Source organism: Anomalospiza imberbis, chromosome 26 (genome assembly GCF_031753505.1).
Source record: "Anomalospiza imberbis isolate Cuckoo-Finch-1a 21T00152 chromosome 26, ASM3175350v1, whole genome shotgun sequence".
In the NCBI taxonomy this organism is placed as follows: domain Eukaryota; kingdom Metazoa; phylum Chordata; class Aves; order Passeriformes; family Viduidae; genus Anomalospiza; species Anomalospiza imberbis.
In genome coordinates this window covers 3,368,414-3,380,873 of record NC_089706.1, presented here as the reverse complement: position 1 = coordinate 3,380,873, position 12,460 = coordinate 3,368,414, and the positions used below count along the sequence as shown (strand labels likewise).

The following is a 12,460-nucleotide window of genomic DNA, read 5'->3' as shown; positions in this document are numbered from 1 at the left end:
ACTCTGAGCAGGAATTTCTCCCTCAGACGCAATTCTGAGGATTCTGAGGATCCCTGCACTCAGGGATTCACAGCCCCTGCATCAGCATTGCTGGTTCACTCCAGAAGGGCTGGAAGTGGGAAAAACTCCCAGCAGGAATTTCCCCCTCAGACACAGAGCCCTTCCCATCTCTCTGAGTTACTGGGGCTGAGTTTGAAGTCACCTGGGGGCTCCGGGTGCTGGGACAGCAGCGCTGCCTGGCTCCCACAGGGCTGTGACAGCACCCAGGGCACCTGGGCTGGGGCCCGACTGTGCGAGAGGTTTTATCTTTTATTATTGCTCATTTTTTGTGCTGGTGAATGCTTTGCCTGTTAAATAAACAGCATTTTTCCACTTCTCTCCAGGGAAATCTTTTTCTGAACCAGCTGGGGGAGGGGCTGCTTGAGTCTGTTTTCTAGAGGAACCCCTTTGGAGGTTTTCTTCCAAATTTGCCCTAAACCAGGACAGGGAGCAAAGAGCTGTGCTGGAATTGCAGCTCCCAGCTCAGTGATGCTCTTGGAAGTGTCCAATATTCAGCTTTTCCCTCTCCTTTTCCAGGACTTTCCCCTGCCATCCTTTCCTGACACACCCTGAATTCCCCCGAAGCCCTGAGGAGCCGCTGGAATATCAACAAAATTCCTGAGGAGGAACAGCAGGAACCAGCCTGGTCCCTGCTTTTGTGACACTCAGCTGATTGTTGGGTGACAATTAACATCCACAATCCAAGGAAAATCAGCTCCAGCCCCTGGAGAGCTGATGTCCTATGCTGCCCTCCCTGCCAGTCACCCACAGAGGGTCTGGAGCATCCAAACTCATCCAAGGAGTTGTTCCTGGGTCCTGCTGGATAAAGCTACTCCCAGAGGGACAAAACCAGCCCTGTCACCCCACAGTGGCAGCCAGCATCCCCAGGGGGCTGGAGAGACAGGGAGGAAGGTGCCAAGCTTCCAGAGGCATTCCCAAGGCTCTTCATTCACCTCTTGTTTTATCTCCTCTCTTTATTCTATCTCTCCATTTAACCTGGGAATGAGGCTGTCAGCACCAGCCCTTTCTTTGTGGCTGGATGGGGAGGAGAATCCACATTCTGGGAGAAGATTCCTGGGAATAAGAGCCCAAATCCCACCGAGCTTCCCTCAAGAATATTCCCAGTGGATGAACCTGTGCAAGGCTGTCACCCACACCTCACACTTGGGGTGTGTTGGGTCTGCTGCCTTATTAAAGTTGTTTTCTTTCATCCTTTTCCCTTTTTTTTTTCTTTTTTCCTTTTTTAAATCAGACTTTCCTTCCTTCCCCAGCCCACACAGAGCTCCCAGAGCTGCAGGCTCGTCTGCAAGATAAGAATTCATGGAAAACCAGGATTCACTCTCCCTGCAGTGGTCAGGAGAGGCTTTCCGCTCTCTATTGAACAGGACTTTTCTTCCTGTGACCCAAGGCCTCTTCCTGGTAGAGGAGAAGGAGGCTGAAAGGAAGTTTGGGTGCAAAATGAGGATATTTGGGAAAGGAATTTCTTGAGCTGCAGGGTTGGGAGCGGCCCCAGGAGCTGAGTTTGACCTGGGGTGTGACACAGCTCGGCAGGGACAGCTGAGCACAGGGATCCCAGCCCAGCTCCCCATTCCAAAAAGATATTTAAAGCACCAGGAATGATATCCCAGACACCCGATAGCCCCGTGGAATTTGGGAAATGCACATGAAAAAGGAGGGGGACAAAAAGCAGCACACAAATGGTGGAGAGAAGAAGGGGAAGCCAGATCCTTGGGAAAAGCCTTTCCAGGGGGATCCTGGCCTCAAAGGCTCTGGACAGGATTAAATTTCCCAGGAAAAAAAACCTTCACAAAACAGTTGGAATCTAAACAAAACCCCACGTTTCTGTGGAGGAGCAGCACCAGGAGCACTCAGAGCAATTAAGAGCGCAGCTCTTTGCCATGGGTTTTCGAGGAGACTGGAAATGTTTTGTCTTGCTCTGCCCTGACAAAAAGGACTTGGAAAAAAACTGAAATCTCTGCCTGCTTCGCTCCACAGCCTGGAGACACCGGGATTTCCACATCCTGGAGGAAGAGCTGGAGAGACTTTACGTGGGATTAATGCTCCCTCTTCTCCCAGCAGGATCCCAGCTCTGCTCCAGCAGCTCCGAGGAGCTGCCGCTGCTCCTAAGCCAGCCCCAAACCACCCTGGGACAGATTTTCCTGCAGAGCAGGGATGGAATGAGAGGGGAAGGTGCTGCTGACCTCTTGTCCCCGCTCCAGTCACTCCCAGTGTCAGCCACGGCCGGGGCTTCCCCCAGGACAAAGCTCTGGAGCAGCAGTGTCACAGTTTGACATTAAAGGCACAAAAACCCCTGGGCTGAAGGGTTTGAAATCTGATTTATTTAAAGCCCTGCGAGGCTCACGTGGTTGGGAGGGAGAAAACCCTGCCAGGCTCCTGCCCTGACTGCACTAAGCTGGGATTAAACCTTAAACCAGCCCTGCACCCATCCTTGGAGGGCCCTGTGCTTGTGTGGGGATATTTCCCCTCAGATGGGAAGGAAAAGCAGCCACAGGGAGGGAGGTGAGGAGGAGCCAACATCTGAGGGACCAGAGGGTTTCCAAGCACAGCGGGAGCTGTGGTCAGTAATTATTTTTGGATCCCTCTCCCGTAGAAAGGGAAATCCTGCAGCACTTTTCATCTTGACCCTTCCTCATCCCAATGATCTCAGAGCCCCAGCTGGGTGAGATGTGGGATCTGTGAGGTCTGGGGGATCTGTGGGGTCTGGGGGATCTGTGGGGTCTGGGGGATCTGTGGGGTCCTCCTGGCCTGGCTCTGCTTCCCAGATGAGGGAAGGGATCATCCCAGTCCTTGCTCCAGCTGGGGACCAGGAATTTGGAATTTCTGCTGTTCCCAGGTGAGGGAAGGGATCATCCCAGTCCTTGCTCCAGCTGGGATCAGGAATTTCTGTCCCACAGAGCTGCTGGAGGAAGGCAGGAGGATGAAAACCCCTCCTGACCCACAAGGTGGCTGCCAGGGATGCCAGGATGATAAGAGCACTGCTTTGGGGCAGCAAACTTGGCATGGGATCCCCATTGCTGCCAAAATTCCAGGCTTTAGGACATCCCTGCCTCATGCTCTGGTTCTGTTCCCAGTTTTCCTCCAACCCTTTCCCCCAGCACAGGGATGTCCAAGGACTGCCCAGGGATGTGATGACACAAATTCTCCAGGATCCCAAACCCGCTGCCTTCCAGGAATCCTCCATCCCTCAGCCATCCTTGCTCCTCCCTCCCTAAAATCTGCCCTAAAATCCATCCCAGCACCACCACAACCCCGGCATTTCCCCGTTAATCCCAGCACAGACACGCCTGGATAGGGAATTGAAGCCATTTTGGCTTTTTGCCTTTTTTTCTTTTCTATGTTCTCTGTATTCTTCGTATATATTTGTTCATATATATTAATATATGTTCATATATATTTGTTCATATATAGAAATATATATTTGTTCATATATATTCTTCATATATATTTGTAGCTCTGTGACCTTTTGTATTAGGGGCTAATTTTGCCAGTAATTTCCCACAGCCTTTCCCTAAGCAAAAAAAAAACCAAAACCAGCTCCAAACCCCAGAAAATACACGACCCCAACACTATCTTAATTCTTCCGAAGGACCAAAGTTGCGAACAACATTTCAAAATTCATTTTCATAGACAAAATACAACCAATACCAAAAAAAGAGACTCAAAAAAAAAAAAAAAGTAAAAAAATTACATCACCACTTGCCCTCCTAATTAGCACTTTTTATCAATTATACTAATTTCCTAAAGCCTATAAAAATAAAAAATAAACTTTTCCCTTAAAAAATTAAACTTTTCCGTGACTGCCCCTGAAAACCTTCAAATAAAAATCCAGTTTTATGTTGCCTCCTTATTAAAATGATCTCAAAATTCACTTCTAAATTAAGAAAAGGCAACAGAATAGAGAGATCCCAGGTGCAATAAACAGATTATTCCTGCCTCAGTGCAAGCTCTGATCCCTTTCCCAGGAAGGAAATGTTTCAGGCCTGTCTGGGAACCCGGGTGAGCACGGAGTGTTTGGATAAACCTTGCTCCTGGTTCAACTGTAAATGCCATCTGTGCCACCCAGCCAAGGCCAGCCCCGTGTCCTCAAAGCTGCGGTGTAGACAAAGCAAAATCTTGAATTATTTTGAAATAATTCAAGAAAATAATGAATTAATCCCCCCTTTTTTTTTTTTTTTAAGATTTTTTTCACTTCACTCCAAACCCAGCTTCTCTCTGCTATAAAAGCGTCACTGGGGGAGGGAGCCCTTGACAAGCCAGGCTGGTTCCTGCACAAGCCTTGGAGAGATAACAGAGCCCAGAGTGAGATAACAGAGAGAAAGAGAGGGATCTGCCCCAGCAACAGTCATGGCTGGGCCCTGAGGCTGTGGACACTGCAGCCTGATGTGCACAAAAGAGGCATCAGAAGCGGAAAATAATGGAAATAAATTCATATATTGTGCTTTTCCCGCAATCCAAATCAAAACAAGGACAAATTTCCATGTGGTTTTCACAGGAAAATAATGGAAATAAATTCAAATATTGTGCTTTTCCCCCGACTCCAAACCAAAACATAGAGGGTTTTCCATGGAAGTGGAGGAAAATCCACCCTAAAAAAGGGATAACACCGAGCAGGGCCTTGGACACTGTCAGGGAGAGGAGAGGCCTTGGACACTGCAGCCTGCTGTGCATTAAAGAGGCATCAGAAACATAAAAATAACAGAAATAAATTCATATATTTTGCTTTTCCCCCCCCACTCCAAATCAAAAAATAGAAGAATTTCCATGTGGTTTTCACAGGAGTGGAGGAAAATCCACCCTAAAAAAGGGATGACCCCGAGCAGGACTGTTCCAAGTGCATCCAGTCCTCCTCTCCTGCCTCCCAGCTGATAAGGAAACGCTGGAGATAAATCAGGATTATAACCCCGAGGTTTGAATAGATGAGGGATTTTGGCCCAGGTTCTCTCTGCAGGGTCTCCCAGTGCTCCCAGTTTGATGTGGTTGAACACTGGTGTGGCTGCCTGTGCCCGCTGCAGGCTGGGCCTGCCACGCTATGATAGCGCAATTAGTGGCACAATTAATCGTTAATCAGGGGGGGATTGGGAGGGATTAAGTTCTTAAACAGCACACTGCTGCTAATGGTAATTTATAAAAATGCTCCTTCCCCCTCGATGCTCTGCTGTGTTTGCCTGGAATTCAAAAGCCCCAGTTGGGTCTTTTCCAGGCACTTTTCTGAGGAAATGGCTCTGCCCATCCCCATGTGTGGGGAATTTGGGGAAATCCAGAATATCCCAGGCAGGCTCTGCAGGGACAGGGCACGGAGGAGTGAAGGGACAGTGATGGGACAGAGATGGGATAACAATGGGACAGAGATGGGACAGTGAGGGGACGGTGGTGGGACAACGATGGCACAATGATGGGACAGTGATTGGCAGTGATGGGACAGTGAGGGGACAGTGGTGGGACAGTGATGGGACAGCATGGGACAGAGATGGGATAACAGTAGGACATTGATGGGACAGAGATGGGACAGAGATGGGACAGCGAGGGGACGGTGGTGGGACAGCGATGGCACAATGATGGGACAGTGATTGGCAGTGAGGGGACAGTGAGGGGACAGTGGTGGGACAGTGATGGGACAGCATGGGACAGAGATGGGATAACAGTAGGACATTGATGGGACAGAGATGGGACAGAGATGGGATACCAATGGGACAATGATGGGACAATGATGGGACAGTGGTGGGACAGTGAGGGGACAGTGGTGGGACAGAGATGGGACAGTGATGGGACAGCATGGGACAGTGATGGGACAGAGATGGGATAACAGTAGGACATTTATGGGACATTTATGGGACAGAGATGGGACAGAGATGGGATACCAATGGGACAGCAATGGGACAATGATGGGACAGTGGTGGGACAGAGATGGGGCAGTGAGGGGACAGCATGGGACAGAGATGGGATAACAATAGGACATTGATGGGACAGAGATGGGATACCGATGGGACAGCAATGGGACAATGATGGGACAGTGGTGGGACAGAGATGGGACAGTGCTGGGACAGCTCCTGCTGCTCCTGCTCTCCCCAGGGCTTTGGGAGCCACTGCTCAGGCAGAGGATGGGGCAGGGAGGGCGTGGGGGTGGTGTTGGGCTGATTTGTTAAATTCAGTTTGGGTGCACTGAGACTCTCCCTGCATTTTAATTTGGATGAGACACAAACCAGGCTCTGAGTATAACCAAAACCTCCAGTTCTGCCTCCTCCTCCTCCTCAGAGTCCCCAGGCACACCAAGACCATTTCCTTGGTTCTGTTGTTTATAGATCATGGATCTACTGGATCAGGACTGGATCCTCAGTTTCTGGGATCTCCTGAAGATCACTCTGGATCTACATTTGCTCCAACACAGGCTTGGCCCATAAACCACCAACTTAAAATGTTTTCCACCCAATAACTCCAGTCATAGATGGCATAAATCCAAGCCCCAGGTGATGTTCCATGCTGGAATGCAGGAAAAAAAAACCCCAAATTGCAGAATTTATATTCCTGTGCATGTTCCCGAGTGCAGAATCAAGGCTCCTGCTCACAAACCTTGTCAGATTTAGCAACTAAAAAAAGCCACGGCTCCAAGAGTGGGAAGTGCTGGGAGCAACAGGAGAGAGGGAAAAGCTGGGGGGTGTTTTGAGGATAAATCCCCCCAGGATCAGAAATCCCAACCCCTGAGTGACCAGCACATTAACACTGCCTGAATAATTAAATAGAAAATAAACCATTAAAATCAAAATGGAGAAAGAGCAGAAATAAAAGGAACGCTGGGAATGTTTCCCTGCTTCCCAAAAAAGGCACATTTTGATTTCTTTGGGGGTTTCGGTGTTTACGGTCGGCTTCAGCAGCCTCTCCTTTTAAATGGAGCGATTCAAGGCAAAATCACCACAAAAAACTGCTCAAAGCCAGTGCCCTGCCCCACTCCAGCTGGGAAAATTTGGGTTGTTTTAAAGGAAATGACTGAGGATTTCAGGGATTGAGGAAAAAAAGAGAGGGAGAGGGTTCATGGAGAGGGTTCAATAAAGAAAACACTGAAAAGGTACCCAAAAGATGAATTAAATTCATAAAACCCAGAGCATGGGGAGACAGGAGCTGTTTGATTCAGACCAGCAGATCCTGGAGAGAGTTTTAGGTCTCAGGTTTGAGATCCAGAGCTGCCAGTGATGGGATTTTCCCAAACCCAGGAATTAAACTCCTTGCCTCAGTTTCCCAGCTGATAAATGAAGATGACAAGGGCAGAGCAAGGGTGGAACGTTTGGCTGTCACCAATAAAATTAATAAGGCAAAACCTTAAAAAATTAAAAACTAACCAAATAATGAACTGAAAAAGCCATTAATTGGAGTGTCTTCCTTAGCAACATCCTCCCAGGTGTCCACAGGAGCTCTGCCTCCCCAGGCACTCAGGAAAGGGCAGCGATTCCAGCCCCACTCCATCCTGTTTTCCCCCCTCTCTGCATCTCAGCAGCAGCTCAGGTGATCCAGGTGTCCCAGCAGAGGTGACAGGGATCGAGCTCTGACAGCTCTGGACTGGGAATTTACCAGTCAGTTTATGATTTTTGTTGTGGCAGTGCCTGCAGGCCCTGGGGATGGAGGGGTCACGGTGACAAACGAGGAATTGTCCCCGCTTTAAACCCACACAGGGAGAGAGGAAAGGGAAGCAAACCCAGCTGAGATCCCCGAAATGTCCCATCTGAGCTGCTCCTGGATCCCAAAAAGCAGCAATCCTTGCAAACAGCAGCTCAAACTCAAACACGCCCCTCTGAACACTTCCCAAGTTATTTCTGCCCCCAGCACCCCGGGGGTGGCAGGGACAGCAGAAAATGGGAACAAAAGCCACAACCAAAGGCAGAATCCAACTCGCTGGAGCGAGTGCCTGGAGCATCCTCCTGCTTCCCGAGCTGCATTCCCGCAGGTCCTGCCTCCACCTGGAGCTGCACTCTGCACCCAGAGCTCCAACGAGAGCCCAGCTGCTGCTCAGGTGCGGGAAGGAACGCCCGGATTTCCAGCAGGGATCAGGAAGAGATGTGGGCAATTCCCGGTGGGGAACGCGGCTGGGAAAATCCGGCTGTAGCTGCGGTGGCTCGGAGCTCATCCCTAAAAGAGCAGGGAAAGGCAGGAGGAAAGGGAACACGAGGTTGGGGTTGGCAGGAGCTGCGTGGAGGGAGGGAGGTGAAGGACGAGCAGACAGATGAGAGGTGGCAGCGGTGGCAGCAGCACAGATGAACCCCAGCCCTCTGCCAGGGCTTCCCGCGCTGCTCCGTGCCTCGAGAATAATCCCGCAGCAGTTTTCTCTTCCAGCCAGACAAGAGATAGGAGCCAGAGGTTGGGAGCAACTGAGCAAACAAGCAGCAGATGAGCAGCACTGGCTGCGGGCAAAACGCTGCTGCCTTGGAAGGAACGCTGGGCTGGGAGATTGGGAGCGGGAGGAGAGGGCAGAAGATGCTCGGGCTCATTACAGAGCGACTCTGCAAAGTTAATTGTTCACCAGATTGGGATCTGGGCCACATCCATCAACAGGCTGCTTCCTGCCATCAGGTTTCCTGGACAAACAGCAGGAGCCAGTGGATTTAGAGGAGAGCAAACCCAGCAGGGCAAAGCTCTGCCTGGACAGGGTTCACTGCCAGCAAAGGGCCCTTCTCCAACAGAGCCCTCTCATCGCCTCCCTGCCTGCACAGAGGCAAACCCAGCCCAGCAGAGCTGAGCTTTTGGGGTGTCAGCACATGAATTACACAGAGCTGAACTCGCTCCAGGCTTGGGATCTCCTCTGAGCTGAGCCAAGCTGCCCTGTCCTGCTGCCTGAAGAAGCTGCCTCAATTTCCCTGAGGATGGAAGGAGAATCTGGGAGGCTCCTACTGAGCCTAAGCCCTTTTGGAAACTCTTACTCTTCTTGGACATGACTCCAAACACATAGATCCCAACTTTTCTGGAGATTCTTAGCCCTCCTGGCCCAAACCTCAGCTCTGTGGAAGCCAGAGGAATGTCCCAGGGTTTACAGACATTGACCAAACATTCATTTCTCTCCAGAAGGCCAGACCAAGGAGATGATGGTCTCAGTGGAAACTGCAACGTGGATATTTTAGTGCACGTGGTGAGTGGACACCCAGGGCTCTGCCTGACCAGGTGGTGGGACAGGGACAACAGAAGGATCCTCATGGATGGGAGATCAAAACTCAGCTGAGCTCCCTGTAGCACCCTGAGCCATTTTGCCTCTGTGTTTTACCCTGTGCAAAATGCAGCTGCTCTCATCTGCCTGCTCTGGGCCCAGTGAGGGAAGGCAAAAAGTGTCCCCTGCAGCACCCTCTGCACCCCAGCCTGTCCCCAGGGGACAAGTGACACTGGCAAGGAATGCACATGAGAGGCAGCAGCTCAAGATTTAAAGCAGCTCATTTGGAAGCCAATAAAAAGCAGCCAGCTGCACTTCAGCCACCTGTAACTACCAATGTGTGACACCATCCCTTCCCTCTGTCACTCTGTCACCAGCACAATCTCTCTGAAGGGTCCATTCAGGGCGCCACAAAGAGCTGCCTCAGTGAAAGGGGCATGGAGATGAGGATTTCAGTGCTTCCCATCCCTGCCAGCATCCCAGAGCCCTGCAGAGCTCAGGGAGCAAAGCCCTGAGGAGAAAGCAAGGTCAAGAGTTAACAGATGGGGGAACTCAGACGTGGGGACACGGCAGTGATGTGGCCAAGGCCAGGCAGAATCCATGGCAAGGCCATGGACAGCAGGAGATCTCCAGAGCCCTGATTAGTTGTAATTTTTTTCTCTTTCTCTCTATCCCAGCAGGATGAGAGAGGAGGAACTCCCAGGATTGCTGGCGAGGTTGTTCCACTACTCATTTATTAACTGCTCCCATTTGGATGTGGTGCTGATATTTTCCAGCGTGAGTGAGTAAGCCTGGGAACTTGGGAACAAATTTGCGAGCCCTGCCTGAAGCACGGACACCAAAACTTGCTCAGAAATCTTCTGGCGTGACAGAGAGCCTGAAAATCAGCAAACTCTGAGCTGGGTGCCTCACACACTGAGGAAGTTCCATGGATGGGGTGAGCCAGGTGCCCACCTATTCCTGCCTCTTCCTTCTGGGACTCTTGGAATTCCCCTCCCACCTTTCTCTAGGGAGGAAAGGATGCTCCACACCACACATGCACTGAGATCTCCATGCCACCCGTGTGTGCCTGCCGACACGATGTCCATTACCCAGCGGCCAGATTCCTGGAGGGAATCTCTTCAGGATCATGGGAATTGTTTTCCCGACCTCTCCCCTGCCCCACAGGCGCTGTCACAGCCTCGTAAGGCTGGAAAACAGGACTCTGCTTGCATTCACCACATCTCAGCCCCATGTGTTGGTACATCCCAGATCCGTACCCCAAATCTGCCCCACACCACCGAGGAGGGAATTAATTAATCCCGGTTCCTTGCAGGGCCCTGTTTGACGGCTCTTGCCCTTTCACAAATCTCATCCAGAGGCTCCAACTTTCTGCCTGATGTTTGTTCAAAGCTTTTCCCCCTTCAGGCACCTTCTCCAAGCCCGGCACACGTCACATTGCACCGCTGCTTTCCTTGATGCACAGCACAAAACCCAGCGCCAGCAGCCCCAGGCCTGACCCTGATTCTTTCTTCCTCTCAAAGCTGATGCCACCATTGTGCCAACACGCTCAGCCCAGGGTGTTTTCACAGAGAGATGAGGCTCTTAAAGCTTTTCAGGCTGGCCTGGCATGGAGGGCAGCTCTCAAGGGGCTGTCTGGGGACAAAGCGGGGGACACATCCTGGGGCACACCCCCGGGAACTTGTCACAGCAACAGGCAGCGCTGGAGAGATGCAGCTGGTTGTGACAGCCGCCAAAAACTGCAGCGCCAGGGGAATGCCGAGCTGCCAGCCCGGGGCAGGGCTCCCTCCCGAGCCAGGGACCCACCGGACAGACCCTGGGTGTCCACCCCGCCCGCTTCCACATTGAAAGGCTCCCCCCAGGCCCCTCACAGCGGGACCCACCCAGAGGTGCCCATCAAAATCCAATATTGGGGTTGACCTGAGCTCCCTGAAACAGATTTAGGACTAAACATGCGCAGGAATCTCCCTCGCCAGGGAGCACCAAGGTACAAATCCGTACCGAGCTGAACCCTCCCTCTCCGTACCTCCAACTCCAACTCTCCCCTCCCCTCGCACTTTGTGTCCCGCCAGTCCCAAAGGCAGCGGTTGTGCCCCCCGAGGGGCTGGGGGGGTGGGCGGGCAGGGTCCCCGGAGGGGCTGGGGGGCGGGCAGGGCCCCCGGCCCGTGGCGGGGTCACCCCGGCACTCACCGGCCGCCGAGCAGGTCGCTCTCCCTCCTGCCGTGTCCCTTCCTCCTTCCTGCGGGGCAGAGCAGGGGCGGTGCTGCGGGAGCCGCGGGGCCGCTCCGGGAACGGGGCCGGGCTGCGAGCGGAGCGGGGCCGGCACCGGAGCGGGACCGGCACCGGAGAGCGGCTGGAGCGGGGCCGGCACCCGAGCGGGGCGGATGCTGGAGCCGGTGCCGGAGCAGAAGAGGGTTGGAGCGGTGCTGGTGCTGGAGCGCAGGAGAGCTGGAGAGGTGCCGGTGCCGGTGCCGGTGCCGGTGCCGGTGCTAGTGCCGGAGCAGTAAAAGGGTTGGAGCGGTCCCGGTGCCGGTGCCAGGGGAGGGGGAGCGGTGCCGGTGCTGAGCAAGGAGGAGTTGGAGCGGAGCCGGTGCCGGTACCGAGCCGGGCGAGTGAGAGCGGAGTCGGTGCCGGTGCCGGGGGAATTGGAGCGGTGCCGGTGCCGGTACCGGAGCAGGGGGAGCCGGAGCGCAGCCGGAGGCGGTGCGGGCGCGGTGCGGGACCCGGCGCGGTGCGGGAGCGCTGCCGGCGCTCGGCTCCGTGCGGCGCTGGCTCCTCCCCGCCGCAGCCCCGGGATAAGGAGCCCGCTCGGCCCCGCTGGCCCGGGCAGGAGCCGCGCACGGAGAACACACAACGATCCCGGCCTCGCGCTCGAGTCAGGGGAGCTCCCTCCTGCGGCTCTTCCTGCTCCTCCTTGAGGCTCTGGGTAGAGCCGGAGCAGCCCGAGACACCGGGACCCGCAGCTGTGGGGGTTTCAGCCTCTCGGGGTTGTGGATTTAGCAGCGGCTCCCCCACCCATTCCAGCTCCTTGTTGTCTTATATTTAGTCAAACATTCTGGCTTCGCCAAAAATAGAGCAGCCATGGAAATAAATCAGGCTGACTGGAGGTGCCAACATTGTCTGCCTGAAAGTAATTAATTTCTTATATCCTCGCCTATATTAATCCTTGCCTTCCCTCCACACACCGCCCTGTCTGTCAGCAGAGTTGTTGTAATTAGTGCCGAAGTCTGGGGGGTGTGCAGGAGGTTTAAGGTGGTGGGGAAGGGCAGGGGGAAA

At 53.1% G+C, this 12,460-nt stretch overlaps 1 protein-coding gene across 1 annotated transcript in view; it reads right to left on the bottom strand.

The window, feature by feature from the left end:
* Window positions 1-11,503, bottom strand: part of CDK18 (cyclin dependent kinase 18) — a 31,751-nt gene extending 20,248 nt beyond the window's left edge. Inside the window, exon 1 of the mRNA XM_068173014.1 lies at window positions 11,375-11,503. The gene's annotated coding sequence lies outside the window, so the exon portion shown is untranslated. The remainder of the gene's footprint in view (window positions 1-11,374) is intronic.
* Window positions 11,504-12,460: the final 957 nt, after the last annotated feature.